The sequence below is a fragment of the Lithobates pipiens genome, unplaced genomic scaffold (genome assembly GCF_037356315.1).
Source record: "Lithobates pipiens isolate NorthernLeopardFrog02 unplaced genomic scaffold, aLitPip1_a1.2 Scaffold_16, whole genome shotgun sequence".
Taxonomy (NCBI): domain Eukaryota; kingdom Metazoa; phylum Chordata; class Amphibia; order Anura; family Ranidae; genus Lithobates; species Lithobates pipiens.
In genome coordinates, this window is record NW_027507748.1 from 430,316,321 (window position 1) to 430,329,309 (window position 12,989).

The window sequence follows — 12,989 nt, forward strand, 5'->3', positions numbered from 1 at the left end:
ACATATTTTAGGTGTGGCAAATTCATCACAGGGATTGTATATGGATTCACTTAGGGCTTTATAAGTATGCCCAGGGTCTTGCTGTTGACATATGCTGCCCGAGGTAGACATTTTTGCCACCACCTCCCCCATGATCATTGGTTACAAGGATGCTGGCGGCCAGGCTGCAAAACATCAATAGTCAATAGAATGCAGGCAGCTGGGCCACACAGTGTCCTTGATTGTCATGGTGCAGATGATTGTCTGGACTCTATGAACACGATGTGGCTCAGGGGCTGAACATGCACTGGAAATTGAACATCTGGTAGGTATGGACATCCCAGCCTCAGTGCTGCCCAACCCTCCCTTCCCCACTGTGTTTTTATGAGTGCCACTAGAGACAGCAGCCTAATTGGTCCAAAGGGCAGCAGGGCCCTAAGTATGCTCATACATGTTTTTGTGAACAAACTTTGCCTATTATACTATTATACTAGCTGTATCAGCATATAAATAGTCTGAAAGCTATGCCAAGGCAAAAAAAAATGCAGTACATCTCTGCAATACATGCACATTTCCAATGGTTTATCCCCGTAAAGACACTGCAAGTGCAAAAATCTGTTGGAGATGCAATGTCCTGTTTTGGGCAGACAACGCACATCTTTTTTTTCTAGACTGAGTATGATCAGCCCTGCCTGGTATCTTGAGCTAAGCTACTCAACCACTCCTACTCTCAGATCTCTACAACATAAAGGCTAATGCCGCATACACATGATCAAACAATCCGGCGGAAAAGTCCGGCGGACTTTGGTGGCGAGATTGACACGCCGCTGGCCGCGTCACCTGCAGGGGCGGATCCAGAGTCTAGTCTCGGGAGGGGCACTGCCCAAAAATAAGGTGTTGCTTACATAACTGGGGGGGAGGGGTCAGGAGAGCACACAAGGGCGGGAGGTCAGGATGGCACAAGGGCGGGAGGTCAGGACAGCACAGTATGGGATCAGCAGGGCACACACTGGGGGGGGGGGATCAGGAGGGCACACACGGGGGGGGGGGGAATCAGGAGGGTACACACTGGGAGGGGGGAAATCAGGAGGGCACACACTGGGGGGGATCAGGAGGGCACACACTGGGGGGGAATCAGGAGGGCACACACTGGGGGGGGGAATCAGGAGGGCACACACTGGGGGGAGGGAATTAGGAGGGCACACACAGGGGAATCAGGAGGGCACACACTGGGGAGGGAGAATCAACAGGGCACACACTGAAGGGATCAGGAGGGCACACACTGAGGGGATCAGGAGGGCACACACTGAGGGGATCAGGAGGGCACACACTGAGGGGATCAGGAGGGCACACACTGAGGGGATCAGGAGGGCACACACTGAGGGGATCAGGAGGGCACACACTGAGGAGATCAGGAGGGCACACACTGAGGAGATCAGGAGGGCAGACACTGAGGGGATCAGGAGGGCAGAAACTGAGGAGATTAGGAGGGCAGACACTGAGGACATCAGGAGGGCACACACTGAGGGGATCAGGAGGGCACCCACTGAGGGAATCAGGAAGGCACACACTGAAGGGATAAGGGGGGCACACACCGAGGGATCAAAAGGGCACACCGAAGGGATCAGGAGGGCACACACTGAGGGGATCAGGAGGGCACACACCGAAGGGATCAGGAGGGCACACACTGAGGGGATCAGGAGGGCACACACTGAGGGGATCAGGAGGGCACACACTGAAGGGATCAGGAGGGCACACACTGAAGGGATCAGGAGGGCACACACTGAAGGGATCAGGAGAGCACACACTGAGGGGATCAGGAGGGCACACACTGAGGGGATCAGGTGGGGTACACACTGATGGGATCAGGAGGGCACACACCGAAGGGATCAGGAGAGCGCACACCGAGGGGATCAGGAGGGCACACACCGAGGGGTTTAGGAGGGCACACACCGAGGGAATCAGGAGGGCACACACTGACTGGATCAGGAGGGCACACACTGAAGGGATCAGGAGGGCACACACCGAGGGAATCAGGAGGGCACACACTGAAGGGATCAGGAGGGCACACAGCGAGGGGATCAGGAGGGCACACACTGAGGGGATCAGGAGTGCACACACTGAGGGGATCAGGAGGGCACACAACGAAGGGATCAGGAGGGCACACACTGAAGGGATCAGGAGGGCACACACCGAAGGGATCAGGAGGGCACACACTGAGGGGATCAGGAGGGCACACACCGAAGGGATCAGGAGGGCACACACTGAGGGGATCAGGAGGACACACACTGAGGGGATCAGGAGGGCACACACTGAAGGGATCAGGAGGGCACACACTGAACGGATCATGAGGGCCCACACTGAAGGGATCAGGAGAGCACACACTGAGGGGATCAGGAGCGCACACACTGAGGGGATCAGGAGGGAACACACTGAAGGGACCAGGGGTGCACACACCGAGGGAATCAAAAGGGAACACACCGAGGGGATCAGGAGGGCACACACCGAAGGGATCAGGAGGGCACACACTGAGGGGATCAGGAGGGCACACACCGAGGGGTTTAGGAGGGCACACACCGAGGGAATCAGGAGGGCACACACTGATGGGATCAGGAGGGCACACACCCCGAGGGAATCAGGAGGGCACACACTGAAGGGATCAGGAGGGCACACACCGAGGGGATCAGGAGGGCACACACTGAGGGGATCAGGAGGGCACACACCGAAGGGATCAGGAGGGCACACACTGAGGGGATCAGGAGGGCACACACCGAGGGGATCAGGAGGGCACACACCGAGGGGATCAGGAGGGCACACACCGAGGGGATCAGGAGGGCACACACTGAGGGGATCAGGAGGGCACACACTGAGGGGATCAGGAGGGCACACACTGAGGAGATAAGGAGGGCAGACTCTGAGGAGATCAGCAGGGCACACACTGAGGGGATCAGGAGGGCACCCACTGAGGGGATCAGGAGGGCACACACTGAAGGGACCAGGGGGGCACACACCGAGGGGATCAAAAGGGCACACACTGAGGGGATCAGGAGGGCAGATACTGAGGAGATCAGGAGGGCAGACACTGAGGAGATCAGGAGGGCACACACTGAGGGGATCAGGAGGGCACCCACTGAGGGGATCAGGAGGGCACACACCGAAGGGATCAGGAGGGCACACACTGAGGGGATCAGGAGGGCACACACCGAAGGGATCAGGAGGGCACACACTGAGGGGATCAGGAGGGCACACACTGAGGGGATCAGGATGGCACACACTGAAGGGATCAGGAGGGCACACACCGAAGGGATCAGGAGAGCACACACCGAGGGGATCAGGAGGGCACACGCCGAGGGGTTTAGGAGGGCACACATCGAGGGAATCAGGAGGGCACACACTGAGGGGATCAGGAGGGCACACACCGAAGGGATCAGGAGGGCACACACTGAGGGGATCAGGAGGGCACACACCGAAGGGATCAGGAGGGCACACACCGAGGGGATCAGGAGGGCACACACCGAAGGGATCAGGAGGGCACACACTGAGGGGATCAGGAGGGCACACACTGAGGGGATCAGGAGGGCACACACTGAGGGGATCAGGAGGGCACACACTGAGGGGATCAGGAGGGCACACACTGAGGAGATAAGGAGGGCAGACTCTGAGGAGATCAGCAGGGCACACACTGAGGGGATCAGGAGGGCACCCACTGAGGGGATCAGGAGGGCACACACTGAAGGGACCAGGGGGGCACACACCGAGGGGATCAAAAGGGCACACACTGAGGGGATCAGGAGGGCAGATACTGAGGAGATCAGGAGGGCAGACACTGAGGAGATCAGGAGGGCACACACTGAGGGGATCAGGAGGGCACCCACTGAGGGGATCAGGAGGGCACACACCGAAGGGATCAGGAGGGCACACACTGAGGGGATCAGGAGGGCACACACCGAAGGGATCAGGAGGGCACACACTGAGGGGATCAGGAGGGCACACACTGAGGGGATCAGGAGGGCACACACTGAAGGGATCAGGAGGGCACACACCGAAGGGATCAGGAGAGCACACACCGAGGGGATCAGGAGGGCACACGCCGAGGGGTTTAGGAGGGCACACATCGAGGGAATCAGGAGGGCACACACTGACGGGATCAGGAGGGCACACACCGAAGGGATCAGGAGAGCGCACACCGAGGGGATCAGGAGAGCACACACCGAGGGGTTTAGGAGGACACACACCGAGGGAATCAGGAGGGCACACACTGACGGGATCAGGAGGGCACACACTGACGGGATCAGGAGGGCACACACTGACGGGATCAGGAGGGCACACACTGAAGGGATCAGGAGGGCACACACCAAGGGAATCAGGAGGGTACACACTGAAGGGATCAGGAGGGCACACAGCGAGGGGATCAGGAGGGCACACACTGAGGGGATCAGGAGGGCACACACTGAAGGGATCAGGAGGGCACACACTGAGAGGATCAGGAGGGCACACACCGAAGGGATCAGGGGGGCACACACTGAGGGGATCAGGAGGGCACACACCGAAGGGATCAGGAGGGCACACACTGAGGGGATCAGGAGGGCACACACCGAAGGGATCAGGAGGGCACACACTGAGGGGATCAGGAGGGCACACACTGAGGGGATCAGGAGGGCACACACTGAAGGGATCATGAGGGCACACACTGAATGGATCATGAGGGCACACACTGAAGGGATCAGGAGAGCACACACTGAGGGGATCAGGAGGGCACACACTGAGGGGATCAGGAGGGCACACACTGAAGGGACCAGGGGTGCACACATCGAGGGGATCAAAAGGGCACACACCGAGGGGATCAGGAGGGCACACACCGAAGGGATCAGGAGGGCACACACTGAGGGGATCAGGAGGGCACACACCGAAGGGACCAGGAGGGCACACACCGAGGGGATCAGGAGGGCACACACTGAGGGGATCAGGAGGGCACACACTGAAAGGATCAGGAGGGCACACACTGAGGGGATCAGGAGGGCAGACACTGAGGGGATCAGGAGGGCAGACACTGAGGGGATCAGGAGGGCAGATACTGAGGAGATCAGGAGGGCAGACACTGAGGAGATCAGGAGGGCACACACTGAGGGGATCAGGAGGGCACCCACTGAGGGGATCAGGAGGGCACCCACTGAGGGGATCAGGAGGGAACACACTGAAGGGATCAGAAGGGCATACACTGAAGGGATCAGAAGGGCACACACCGAAGGGATCAGGAGAGCACACACCGAGGGGATCAGGAGGGCACGCGCCGAGGGGTTTAGGAGGGCACACACCGAGGGAATCAGGAGGGCACACACTGACAGGATCAGGAGGGCACACACCGAAGGGATCAGGAGAGCGCACACCGAGGGGATCAGGAGGGCACACACCGATGGGTTTAGGAGGGCACACACCGAGGGAATCAGGAGGGCACACACTGACAGGATCAGGAGGGCACACACCGAAGGGATCAGGAGGGCACACACCGAGGGAATCAAGAGGGCACACACTGAAGGGATCAGGAGGGCACACACCGAGGAGATCAGGAGGGCACACACTGAGGGGATCAGGAGTGCACACACTGAGGGGATCAGGAGGGCACACACCGAAGGGATCAGGAGGGCACACACTGAGTGGATCAGGAGGGCACACACTAAAGGGATCAGGAGGGCACACACTGAGGGGATCAGGAGGGCACACTCTGAAGGGATCAGGAGGGCACACACTGAAGGGATCAGGAGGGTACACACTGAAGGGATCAGGAGGGCACACACTGAGGGGATCAGGAGGGCACACACTGAAGGGATCAGGAGGGCACACACTGAGGGGATCAGGAGGGCACACACTGAAGGGACCAGGGGTGCACACACCGAGGGGATCAAAAGGGCACACACCGAGGGGATCAGGAGGGCACACACCGAAGGGATCAGGAGGGCACACACTGAGGGGATCAGGAAGGCACACACCGAGGGGTTTAGGAGGGCACACACCGAGGGAATCAGGAGGGCACACACTATCGGGATCAGGAGGGCACACACTGAGGGGATCAGGAGGGCACACACTGAAGGGATCAGGAGGGCACACACTGAAGGGATCAGGAGGTCACACACTGAGGGGTTCAGGAGGGCACGATTTTTCACTGTGCCACATGAAAAGATGCAATCCCATTTGTCAGCTAACAGATCCTCTATGCTAAGCTGCAGTAACTCAGCAGAATCATCATAGAGGTGTCTGTAAACGAATCCACGATTTGCTTCTAGCTGAGCTCACCTCTAGGAATTTCACAGTCACTCGGCTCCCTCTGCTCAGCTTCTCACACCTCCCTCTTCCAGGCGGGCGCGGTCTCGGGGGTCAGGCACATTCCCTTCCCTCCCACTCCCTCCCACTCAAGCAACAGCTTACAGGAGAGAGTTTGGAAAACTGCTGGGGGAGGTACAGAATGGCTGTGAACCGTGGCTCTGAATTCTCGGGGCGCGCTCAGCCTCACAGTCAGCAATATTTTCTCGGGGGGAGCAATGGCCCTGTTGCCCCCCGATCCGTCCCTGGTCACCTAGTATGGACTTAAAGGGGAAGCCCTACGCCGAAAAAACGTCGTGGGGGTCCCCGCCTAGGTCCATATCAGACCCTTATCCGAGCACGCAACCCGGCCGGTCAGGAAAGGGGGTGGGGACGAGCGAGCGGCCCCCCTGCTGAGCCGTACCAGGCCGCATGCCCTCAACATGTGGGGTGCTTTGGGGAAGGGGGGCCTTGCGGCGCCCCCACCCCAAAGCACCTTGTCCCCATGTTGATGAGGACAAGGGCCTCTTCCCGACAACCCTGGCCATTGGTTGTCGGAGTCTGCAGGCGGGGGGCTTATTGGAATCCGGGAGCCCCCTTTAATAAGGGGGCCCCCGGATACCGGCCCCCCACCCTATGTGAATGAGTATGGGGTACAATGTACCCCTACCCATTCACCTGTGAAAAAAATGTAAACAAAACACAACACACAAGGGTTAAAAATAGTTTATTGCACAGCTCCGGGGGGTCTTCTCGCTGGACTCCTCCGCTATCTTCTGCTAGCTCTTTTACTAGCGGAGGAGCCCGGCTTTCTTCTTCATCGCTGCCCTCTTCTTCCGACTTCGGGGGTCTTGTCCCCCTCTTCGGTTCTTCTTGCCGGTCCTAGAGGATGCTGGGACTGTGACATCATAATGGGCGGGGACATCACCCGGCGATGTCCCTATATAAGTCGCCACACGCCGAGTCCCTGTCATTGCGGCCAGAAACAGTGACGAGGCAACATCTCAAGAAGAGAAGAAGAGAAGAACAGAAGGCAGCGGCGAAAAAAGACTGGGCCACCACTTGTAAAAGAGCTGGACAGCCAGAACAGGTTTAGTTTCCAGAGTGCCCTACTCTTTACCGCCCCTATGTGTAAGTCAACCGTCAGTGGTGAATGGTCAGATACGTGTCTGGGGTGGTATTGTGAGGATATGAGCAGTGGCAACATTTGAGCATTACCCAATCCCAGATCTATTCTAGATAATCCCCCCACTGAGGCAGATTGGCAGGAATACACTCTAGCATCTTGATTATGCATTCTCCAAATATCAACAAGACCCATTTCAGCAATTAAACAAGCAAATGGGGTCTGGCCATGTCGCCTCTGTATATTGTCTGCTGTCTGAGAATGCAGTTTATCCTTGTCATGGTCAAAGTAATTATTAAAATCCCCTATGACCAATACTGGTATGCCTGGAAAATGGGACATAAAGTCTGCTAGAATTTTGAGAGGACCAGCAGAGAATGGAGGCGGGATGTACAGACCTGCAATAATACATTTATTCCCATAAAGGGAACACACAATAAAAATATAGCGACCTTCAGGATCAAGTATAACTTCAAGAGCAGAAAACTGCGTGCTACCTTTGACTAGGAGACTCTCTCCCCTCGAGTATACTTAGTAAGTAGCATGGTACTGATGGCAAAACTGCCGTTTGGCAAATTGGGGAGTGGAGGTTGGCGGGAGGTGAGTGTCCTGTAAACAGATTATATCCACGTCAACACGCTTAACTGTGCGAAGCACAGCCATGCATTAGACAGGATTGTTCAGGCCTCGAACATCCCATGACAGTATTCTGGTTATTCTAGACATTGCATTGACATAGTGATAACAGTGAGGATAACTTCTATCGATAGTGCAATGTAAGCAGAAATATTATGGGATGGGCCAATAGGCAAAGGGGGTGAATGGAGAATAAAAAGGAGGATGGGAGGGAGAAAAAAGAACAAAATTGTCAAGGGTCCCATACGACCTGGTGGTGGGTAGCAGTTATTAAACATCAGTTGCATCCCTAGATGTGGCATGAGGATAAGGCATGAGGTAGAGGCACATAGAGTTAAAGTTCCATTAAGCAAAGGTGGCGAAGATGAGAGGGGACCCGCGGTGGAGCAAATCAAAAAGCAAAACCATAAAAACTTCCCAAACCAAACTGAAATGCCAAAAGGCAGTTGGAGGCCTGGACCAGACCATCCTGGGGGCAACAGTGGAAGTGCACTTCAGTGTCTTAGAACTTCTCAGCAACTAGGACAAGTAGCCTTGGTGTTGATTATAGGACTACAGATCAGCCATTTCCCCGCCTTGCTATTAGGACTCAGAAGAATTCGGGGTATCCATAAAGGTGGTACTTTATCCCTCAGGGGGGTCAGGACTTCGGTTGTGGGCTTCCCGTAGCGGTCGTTCCTCTCAATCTAGCCATTGTGCAGCCGTAGACGGTGAATCAAAGAATTGCACTGAGCCCAGTGCTTCCACCTGAAGGCGGGCAGAGTACAACATTGTAGGCTTGTGCAATTCGTTTCGTAACGAATCGAAAGTTTTGCATCTTTCGGACATTCGGATCCATCCGAATGTCCGAATAAAAAAATAACAAATAACAACGAATACGAAAGAAATATAACGAATGAATTCGAATGAATTCGACATGATTCAGTAATTCTTTAAAGATCTAATGAAACAAAAGGTCAGCTCAAAGTAAATTTTATAGTCCAATCAGCTAATAAATTTTGTGCCGGAGGATGGATTACTGGCGAAGTGCATTCCTGAGAACTTTAGAAGGGTGTTGTATTGTATTTGAGCCGAGGAGAAGAGACGTTGTCATTGTGTGTGTTAAAAGATTCAATAAACAAACGACTTTCCAAACTACGAATCATTATCATGAATGTCTATACATACATAAATAGCGAATTTCAACGAATACGAATGAATGAATTCGACATTCTACGAATAATAACGAATTATCCGAAAACGTATTAACGTAACATAACGAATATAACAGAACGAAATGATGTATTTTACGAATGACAACGAACCGAAACTAAACGAAATTTTCCTTTGTGCACAAGTCTACAACATTGCATATTTCAGGTCAAGCAACCGAAGGCATCTTTGACCTCCACAAATTTCACTCGCTGCCTCTGTAGTTCTGCCGAGAAATCTGGAAAGAAGGATATCTTGACATTTTAAATTTTTAATGCCTCTGGCTTGGTTCTGGCATTGTGTAGTATTGCGTCTCTATCTTTGTAGTGGAGAAGCTTAAATAAAAAGGGTCTCGTGGGGCTCCCGGCTATAAAGGCCTGGCTGGGACCCTGTGCGTCCGTTCCACAGAGAACATAGGAGTAAACGCATCACTGCCAAATGCTGCTACAAGCCACTTTTCAATAAAATCCACAGGGTTTTTCCCTTCTACCCTTTCAGGCAATCCAATGGCTCTGATATTGTTCCTTCTCATTCTATTTTCAAGTTCCTTTAAGCGGGATGAGTGCTGTGTTAGAAGGTAGTTATTATAGTTAAGGTCCCTTTGCATAGGCGCCATGTCATCTTCTATGGAGCTAACTCTCCCCTCTAATGCAGCAGTTCTTTCCCTGAGTTTTTGAGTGTCCTGTCTCAGAAATGTGATCTCAGCTTTTACCCTTTTTCTGTCAGGGAGGCATTGCATGTGTTCACCGCCACTAAGATATCCCTCAAGGAGGGCTCGTTTTCATCAGTGGGGCTGGCGGGAGCATGAGGCCTTGTGGAACCGCTCTCTGGGGTACTCACTGCGTTCCAGGTGAATCCCAATCCACTGGCTTCTTCCAGGGGCATGGTATTTCTGACACCCCCCCCCCCCCCCCCGATGAATCCTCTGGTGTTCTAGAGGAGGTAGCGAGCTCTGTGGAAAGGGGCCTCGTGAAGAGTTTTTCCGCCGCTTCTCTACGGAGCTCTTTGGCAGAGCGTTGTGCTTGGGTGCCATTTTGGGCCATGTTGTCCGTGGGCCGGGCTGTGTTCATCCGTTTAACGGAGGACATCAGGATGCAGCAAAGCAGATACTACCGTGGCGCACTCGGGGAACAGTCTGTGATCTAAATGGTGAGTCTTCAGGATAATATATCGGATTCTTGGCGGAGAGAGCTGAAAGTGCGTCCGGCTACATCCGCTGCCTGGCTACGCCCCCGTTTCCAGCAGTTTAGACATTAATGGCTGTGTGTTGCGTTATTTTGTGGGAACAGCAAATTGACACTGTTATACAAGCTGTAGACTCACTACTTCACATACAGATACTGGATATATAACCAAAAGAAACCAACAAGGGGAAGCTCTAGTTAGGGTTTTTAAAGCAGAGTTCCAGCCATTTCCGTGTTTATTAAAAGTCAGCAGCTACAAAAAGTGTGGCTGCTGACTTTTAATAAACACACATTCACCTGTCCCATGATCCAGCGATGCGGCCGCCAGAAGCCTCGGTTCTCTCCACTGCCTCTCCGCGGCATCACTACTGTGGGCACCCGGCTGTGAAAACGTGCTGCTTTACAGCTGGGTGTGCACTGCGCATGTGTGAGTTGCGCTGCACGTCCTGAATGGCCGGGCAATCTTCTGGGGAATGTGACATGTCCCAAAGGATTGCAGGGAGGGAGGGGCTGCCACTTTAATGATATTAAATGTATTTTACCTGCTGTGTTTTACAAAATGTTACCTCCTGTCTTGTCTAAAAAAGAAGTCCCAGTAAGAATTATTGATTTTCAAGTGCTGAGCAGATTCTAAATATAGACTCCTCACCTTTTGTAAACACAACTTTATTTATAGGCTGTTTTTGGTTACCCTGCCAAGCTCTACAGATATTACTGCCACTGCGAAGCAGAACTCAAGTGGCCAAGACTATATTTAGCATTGGACAGGATTTGGAAGGGTGAGAACCTCTTATCAGGTTTTTTTTTTATTACTGTCTGTGTACAGTTTGGGGGGAGATTTCTACTTTCTGTTGTAACAACTGTACAATACCTAAGAAGATTCCCAAGAGGAACAGAAAGCAATAAAAATGCTTTTACTAGAAAAGTGGGGAAAAGCTAGACTCTTTGTCAGCAGTTTGTTGCTGTATATAAAGATTGGTGACATTTCCTACTTTTTGTTTTGGGATAGGAAGTAGGAGTGAATTCCTCCAATGGAGTCACAGACAACAACAAAAATGCGAGAATGGGTCTAAACTTTCCCCAATAAAAAAAATAAATAAAAAAAATCCGGAGTACTGCTTTCAGATTCCATTTGTGCATTGTTCATTTTTTTTTTGCATCTAGAATTAGTTGGCTATATGCATTGAAAACTCACTAAAAAGAAATATACTTTGCCAGGATCTGTGGTTATGCGTATAGGAGAAAAAAAAAGGTTAAATTGATCAGCAAGTAACCACAAACTAATATGTGCTGTAATCATTATTGAAAGTATTATAGAACATATATGATCTCCTCACTTTAAATGTCCATTTTAAATAAACATATTTACAAAAGAAACAAGTGTCTTCTTGCTTATACATAACAAGTAAAAAAATGTTCAAATAAAACGCTCAGAATAAAATCAGCATACATACTGCAATAATGGAAGATACATTTTCCCAATTATGTTGTTTCCAAAGCTGAATATAAATGCAGAGTTTTTTTTAATTCAATGGAATGAAAAATAAACTCACAGATTCCTACTTCCACACAAGTGATGTGGATGCAGAAATCCCCCCCTGCTTTGTAATTATATTCTGATAGCGGGGACTCCTCACCATGTCAGCAAATGACTGCAACAGCTGATTGAATGCTGGTTTTCCAGCAGGTACGTTCAATAGAAATTGATCTAATGACCGTCTTTTGTTGAACAGAGAGGGGAGGTACATGGACTGAAAATGGGCCAGTTTCTGCTGAACTGGCCACATTTTCATATGTGTATACTCAGCTTAAGATCTTGGTCTCACTTTAGTCTTAAAACTGAACATGTTATTATATTTCTGCATTAAAAGGTCAATTCACCCTAAACCAATATTATAGTTATACATTATAGATATGGTAGATATTGAAAAGTAATTCTGTTGACAGTATTTTTCAGAGACTCTCTTGGTAAGATATTTGTCCATGAGATTTAGGTCAGCACTTAGCACACCTTATATAGCCAATATAAGGGGTTCCTACCATAATTATAGGAATTCTAATCAATTTCTAATATAGAGAATGCAAGAGAAGATGTTGAAAGATGCAAAAGTAGGTGGAAACACCAAAAACTCCCAGCTGGACAGTAGCAGCCAGGAATGGGGAATTAAGGAAGGGAGATCTCACTATTTTAGTCCTCAAGACTAGAAATAAACTTGGCCATGTTTGGATGCTCTACTGAACCCATGTGATTTAACCAGCAATGGACCAATCATCTTTCACAGGGGCACCCCCCCCCCAAAGCCATACTTACAGTATATGTGGGATGGGGAGAGCGTCAGCTGTAGATGATTGTCCCATTACAAGTGACAGCTTTCTGGTGGGCTTGGCCATGTATCTTTCAGAAGAACCTCCAAACACACCCGAGCTTATCCTTACTTGAGACATAAATTATACCAGGGTATCTAATGTCTTATGCTGCATTTTTAAAGAACTCTATTCAACTGATTGAAAAGGCATTATGCAGGTTAATGCACTGCATCATAAAGACCTGCATCATTATATTAAATCAGTGCCAT